This window comes from Papilio machaon, chromosome 26, assembly GCF_912999745.1.
Source record: "Papilio machaon chromosome 26, ilPapMach1.1, whole genome shotgun sequence".
Lineage (NCBI taxonomy): Eukaryota > Metazoa > Arthropoda > Insecta > Lepidoptera > Papilionidae > Papilio > Papilio machaon.
The window spans coordinates 3,745,434-3,752,527 of NC_060011.1; the positions used below are offsets into that span (position 1 = coordinate 3,745,434).

At 34.5% G+C, this 7,094-nt stretch overlaps 1 non-coding gene across 1 annotated transcript; it reads left to right on the forward strand.

Annotated features, from left to right (window-relative positions):
- Positions 1-667: 667 nt before the first annotated feature.
- Positions 668-740, forward strand: Trnav-aac. The gene has a single exon. It is a non-coding gene; the product is annotated as a tRNA-Val (tRNA).
- Positions 741-7,094: the final 6,354 nt, after the last annotated feature.

Below are 7,094 nucleotides of genomic sequence, written 5' to 3' on the forward strand. Positions count from 1 at the left end.
TCCAAAAGATTTTTGGTCTAACGTTCTCATCGGATTAATATGGACGTTCAAACATTTCTTGCTGATATTTATAATTAGCTTTAAAACTGAAAAGTTTTTTACGACATTGAAAAATACTCAAGTTATATTTCTTATGCCGGACTCGTTTGCCGAACGCCCAGGTTAGTATGTCAATACAAATTATGTAAGGGCTGCCATACGCTAGTTTAGTGCCTATTTATTTTACTCGAAAAGTCGTACATTGACGGAAAAACTGACGCTGGCAACTTGTTCCAACGCTTGAAGCTACCTACTGTCTAAAGATATTGTGTACAGCAGACTTTAATATTAATATGTTGGAACATGGGAGACGAATGTTTTTTAAAACGAATAATAATGAAAGAAAAGGACAACGTATTTAAATAATGTAAATAATGTATGTATATTTGTATCACAGGTAAATGTCTGTTGATCAAAACTGTGTTACGCGCGGGCAACGCCGCATGCATGGCGCGAGAGAGAGGCGCGTTCGCACTGGACGCAACACTGCCTCTAAGCTTTTTTTCTTGTATCGCTACTTATGTGATAGTACTCCTTCAATTTAAGCTAACGTGAATTTTGAGTAATATGTTTAATAAATCAATGTATAGTAAGTTTTTATTATATTAATTGGGTTCGTTTTCAAGCGGTTTCCGTGGTGTAGCGGTTATCACATCTGCCTAACACGCAGAAGGTCCCCGGTTCGATCCCGGGCGGAAACATTTCTTTTGCACTTAATTTTGAAGAATATCTCATCTGTTAAGCTTAAATAAAGATTTTTCGATTTACTTGTTTTTTTTTAAGTTTACTTTTTTACGGATGCTCTTAAAACTGACATCTTGCGGCATTTTCAGAAAATCAAAATTACACAGAAGCTTTTTACCGCTAGATAACGCTGTTGAATTATGTTGAACATCCGATCTCGTGATGATGGGTTCAAATCCCGTCAATCGCTTAGCCTGAAATTTATAGTCGGTAATTGGACTTTGCTACACTCCGCTACAGACTGCTGCTGAGGTGAACGGACGTGTCTGCTCGCCGCACATCTGTCGCTCCGCCCGAATTTTCGTTGAGCAATCCGCACCTGCGCGCGCCACAAAAGGTGCCGCCGTCCTTTGCTCGCGAGCCGATTGTATCGGCGCAATTTTAATTGCGCCCGCCTTCTGGTAAGCGCTAATCCTAGTTTCGAGGTAAAACGTCGTAAGGTTTATTGTTCCGTTCGGGAACTATTTTTTGCTCTGCCATCTGGTTTCTTGGGATAGCGACGTCACTGTTTCCGACTACGGGAACTGCGTGAAAGAAATTGTGAAGTGCAGTTTTCACTGCGCGGAGCAATATCTTAACACCGCAATTTTGAAAAAGGCTAGCGGATACCTAACGGTGATAACGAAGCTAGTCAGGCCCCGTTCGCCTGCGTTTCCCCTTCAGGGAACCGCGTAATTCGGAAGGGACCTCCATCATTGGCCATGGGTATTGCCCTAGTCAAAGTTGGTCCACGCTTGGCCCTTTAGAGCCCACGGGTAGCTTTATTATTTATTAACTCTTATTGCTATTATAACTTATACAGAAACTCTCGGACACACTAGGGCTACACGTAGTAGGCACACATCCTCCTTGCTTAACCAGACTACATATAGCCTAGCCTAACATAAGCCTTCTCAAAACCTTTGGGAAGATTTATTAAAGATTAATAATATTAGCACGCCTTCGCACCTTTATGGACACAAAAGGCATGCTTATTGCAGAACAGTTTGGCTTTCGCGCCAAACATTCATACACCAATCAAGTGCACCGCATCACGGAGCACATACTTATCAGACGCCAAAGTGGCCTTAGCACCGGAGCTATCTTCCTCGACGTAGCGAAAGCGTTCGATAAAGAATGGCACAACGGGCTTATATACGAGCTACATATATGAGTACGGAGTACCCGACCGTCTCGTATGCATAATACGAGACTTCCTAAGTAATCGCACGTTCCGCTACCACGTCGAGGGAGTGTGCTCACAATTGCACCCCGTTCGTATTCGAAATACAGTACAGTATACAATATCGTTTATAAAAATATATTTGAAATGTATAAAATATTTATGAAAATCGGCCAAAAGTTAGTTATTAAAAAAAAAAATCTGTAAACTTGTCACAATTGTCTTAAAGAAACTCAGCGTGCACGTGTATTTTTATAAACGATGTTGTATACTATACTGTATTTCGAATACTGGCTAGGCTAACGGTTGTTACCGCTGCAACGAAATAGTAGGTATGTATGTAGTAAGACCCAGACCCGCCTAGCCCCTTCCACATTTCTCTATGAAATACCTTGTGATGGGCTAAACTTTTTCGTAGGTCACTAGGTCCGGTGTAGGTAGGTCGTAGGAAGGTATATGTTATCTTAAAATAGTTATAAATAGGCATCTACGCATATAATTTAAAGAAAATTCAACAACTTTCTCCAAATATTGTAGATATCTTATTAAATGTTAATTTTATTATTTTTTTTTTTATAGGAGAAGGGGGCATACGAGCAACGGACCGCCTAAAGTTATTTGATCCGTCGCCCATGGACATCCGCAGCGCCAGAATCGCATTAACTTATTTATTTGTTGATTATAGTAGTATATTTTGATTTGCAATTTTTTTTTCAATGTTTTTTATAAACAGCTCAAAATTGTATATAATAATTAAAAAAAAAATTGAATTAGAGTATTTTCGATTTTTTGCATTTTCCGTGAAGATTTACTATGGTATAATATATATATATATTTTTTTTTTCACCATCGAAAAGTAGAGATTTCAACGAACAGAAAGCATACCAACTTTTTGAAAAAAGCTGATATTTTGACGGGTGAATTTTCGATTCAAAATTAGGGTGCTTTTTCGATATAAATTCAATATAAGGTGAAAAAATAAATATTTCGAATCAAATAAATTACAGCGTATTCGGGACAAAAAAAGGTAATTTTTCACCAAATTTCGTAAAAAAAATTTTATTTGTAAAAGATAAAAATAAAAAACCAAAAACTTGGTTTTTCTAATTTTTCACATAAATTTTGAAGTTATGTGAAAAACGTCAAAATACAAAAGTTTTAGATATTTTTATTAGCTACAACATTGCCATTTGACTTCTTTCCATAGGACTTTTAGTTTTGCCGGAAATCGAGATAAACCGTTTTTTACCCTTGAAAGCTACCCCCAACCCCTTCCCGACCTCAGATCGCCCGTAAATTATTTTTCCTTTAATGTTTATAATATCCCTCTCCTTTTCTAATGGGTTTCATTCTACTATTATTTTTTTTCACTTTTTTATTATTTTTAATAGCTTCTACCCTGGTCTGTTATTGTCTTAAACCATACAATAGCACAAGTATAGCCTAGTTGGAAAGATAAATAACTAAGATAACTTGACTTGAATTGCGGGTGTAAAATAATAAGCTTTTTCAAATCATGAATTTAATAAATTATGTGTTCAAATATTAACAATATGAATTTCAAGTGCCAAAATCCAAACCGACTGCACTATGACACTCCAGGGAAGAAGACGAATCGATTGACACCTCACTCGTTAAAATTAGATCAACTATATAAAGTACAGGCAATCGTCGAAATGGAACTTTAATTCGTAAAACACCACATACAAAAAAAAATCACGCGCGAAAAACATTACCCAACTGAGTTAGTCGGGTGAAAATATAGAAAAAAGAGGTTATCTTTGAATAAACAGATATGACGATAGACTATTGAAACGCGAATTGCAGCAGAACCACAGTGTATGTCACACAGACAGAGAGCAATGTGAGAGGTAACTTAGCATCCACTGACAGTACAAGACTGGTCGTCATCTTCTCGTAAGTGAATGAGCACTCTTTTAGTAGACTTTCATACTTCGAATAAATATCTGTGAAGAAATACAAACATTATTAGTAAGAACACTTCTTGCCACACTTAGCGTTGTTTAATGGTCGTAAAGGAATAGAGGAGAGCTTGATGAAGATTTAGTATAGAAATCTACACTGAGGGAATGTTTAACATTAAATCACTCCGTAATAAGAGTATATCTATTCTATTTACATTGTTATTGTAATTGTTGTTGGTTTAAATTTTTTTGTTATAATTTATTTTGTTTTGCTAACTATGCCACAACCAAGTCGTTTGGTTAATAACTTAAACTGTACCTTAGTAGGCTAAACTTTAGATTACGTAGAGTCGAGTTGGTGGTTGCAACTTCTATGGCCAAAAGCCTTATATCTAAGGACTTACTAGCCAAAGTTAAAAGTTGCGGAACCTCGCAGATTTTTAGTTATTGAATAAATAAAATTCTTATTTTAGGTTTCATTTTCCACTAATTTTGACGTACCTTTGACAGTTTTTTTTTAATAAGTGATCAAAGGCTTTCTTTTATACAGCCTTAAGTCGTGTATGCACTGTACGCTACTTAAATAAACTTTTAACTTTGGCTAGTAAGTCCTTAGATATAACTCTATTCGCTATAAAAGTTGCAACTGCCAACTTGACGGTACGTAATCTAAAGTTTAACCCCTTAGTGATGAAAGACTATATGGAAATGGTCGATTAACTTGCTCAATCTCAATCAAGTACCTATGAACGTGGGCGCCCACTATTAATGTACAAAAGTGTTCTACCGCGATGACAGATTAAAAAATATGTAGACATCTGACGTAACTTTTGACAGTTGCAGGTGTTGCTTTTTTAATAGTATAAGGTGGCAAACGAGCAAGTTACCACCTAAATTCACCCAAATAGCGAAGTGGCCCTATCCATCAACATCCGCATTTCTAATAGGTGCGTTTTACCTTACTCATCAAATCCACTTCCCCTTCCCATTATTTCTTTAAACGAAAAGGATGAAAAAGGAAAGGAAATAAAACTAGGCCTCCAACACACACAATCATCGAACGAAACGCGGTATTACTTGCACTTGACACCTGTATTCTGTGTGATCTTGGTATCAAACCGATCGAGCAAGCCCATTCGTGCAACGGATTGTTACAGGAGTCTACGACTCCTAACTTGTTGACTGCTTGCTCCTTTACTTCGTTTTCTACAAAGAAAAATCTTACCGTTGAGTACTTTACTCACCTGAATTGTCTTCGGTCGTTATATTATCAAGGATGGTAGCTTGTATGTTTTTTATCATCAGTTTCAGGTATTCCGAGGTGTAACATGTCGTTCCGACTTGACAGACATTCCTTAGTATCCAAAAAGGTAATAGAAACCAAAACATGTTATTCGGTGTGCTATAAAACTAATTAAAATAAAATCATTATTTATTAACTGATTATTCATATCAAATTAACGAATGCATGTTTATCTGTTATTACTTACCCTGATTATCAATTCCACACATGTCAAAGTATATATTGCCGTGTGTATCGACCTATAAAATGTCTGAAACAAAAATTAAACACGTATAGTGATAGTCAATAACAAATAAATACATCACACAGTTATTGTTTTAGAATTTTAAAAATAAGTATTTTTGTCTTTTAAAATTTTATCAAGTTATCAGTTTACACCGCTGGCCGTAAACCTTACATTGGTTTAAACCACTAGCCTTAGGTTTACATCAGCCTACACCGTTGGCAACTCTTACCGGAATTTCAGAAAGATGTTTGTGGGTGCCCGTTGCTTTGGACATCTCTAGGAATACTTTGAACAAAGTATCTAGAGATTCTTCTCTTAACCTGCCATTACTTATTGGATTCATGTCAAAATTCTTGACGGTTTTTAGTTTGGATTCAAATAAAATTGTGTACTCGAGCAATAATTTATTTGTACGAATCAAATATAAAGCATTGAAATCCTCAATTAACAAAATTACATAATAAAAAAATATATAAGGTGTACCTCGTTTTGCATACGTTTGTGTAATAAAAAAAATAATATAAAATGAAAAAATAACAAAGAAATATACCCAATTGTATAATGTTAAATTCTTGTATTTTATTTTCAAAGTTCTTTGTATTCTTTGAATGGAAATAATCAAATTGACATGAGAATCGCTAAAGCCATTGTTGGTAAAATTATATACAAATCTTCCAATAATTATAACAACATAATTGCTGATTTCTAAAGCCAGTACATCGGGAGTATGTGTTCTTATGCCTTTATCTAAACAAATAATAAGAATATAAATGAAAATAATAAAAATAGTGCTAAAATAAGAATAACATCTAGCGTACGAGTTATTCGACGTTATAAAATTATCACGAATTGAATATTTTGACAAGAAAAGAGCATTTTCAATTAAATTCAACGGATAAAGAAACTTTTGTAAATCATCATCAAGGCAATTGTCTAAAATAAATGTCCTCGAAAACTGATTTTGAGAATTCGATGGAAATAAGAGAACGTCCGAAGTGGTAGCCATGACACAAGACAATGTAATAAAAAAAAACCTCTAGCTGGTACAATAAAAAATAAATAATGAGTATTGGATAGTTTTCAATTTAATTACTTTAGTAAATTACTTTCTGTATAAAAACCTTGATGAAATAATAAAAAAATATGATCGATAACATGTCACAACATCCTTTTTCCCTACAAAGGGTCGGTACAGTTCTACACTTCGATACATCTGTATCTGCTGCAATATCTGTATTGACTGCCTTCTTACGCATATTGTCTACCGTCTTCCTCTATCTTTGTAGCCATTCAATCTTATTGCTTTCTTATTTATATGATAATCTTTTCTCCATACGTCCATACCACACTGACCTTTTGTTTCTTAATTTTCCATCACGAAATAAAAACTTGTTTTCTTTTTTTGTATTTCAACGTTGAAATAGTCGCGGACAAATGCTTTTAACTAAATTACAACACACGAGGTAATGTTAGAAATATATAATTAAAATTATAACTGTAATTACAAGCTAAATCAAGATATAAAATACTAAATTAAACAACCTAATTATGTTCACTGTATAAAATGTAACGATGTTTTAGATTTATCATCGGAAATTGCATTTAATAATATAGCAGAAGAAACGGATGTTAATCAAAATTTGGACAATTTTAATGTTTGAATATTATTTTCTAAAATTAATACCTATGAGGAAT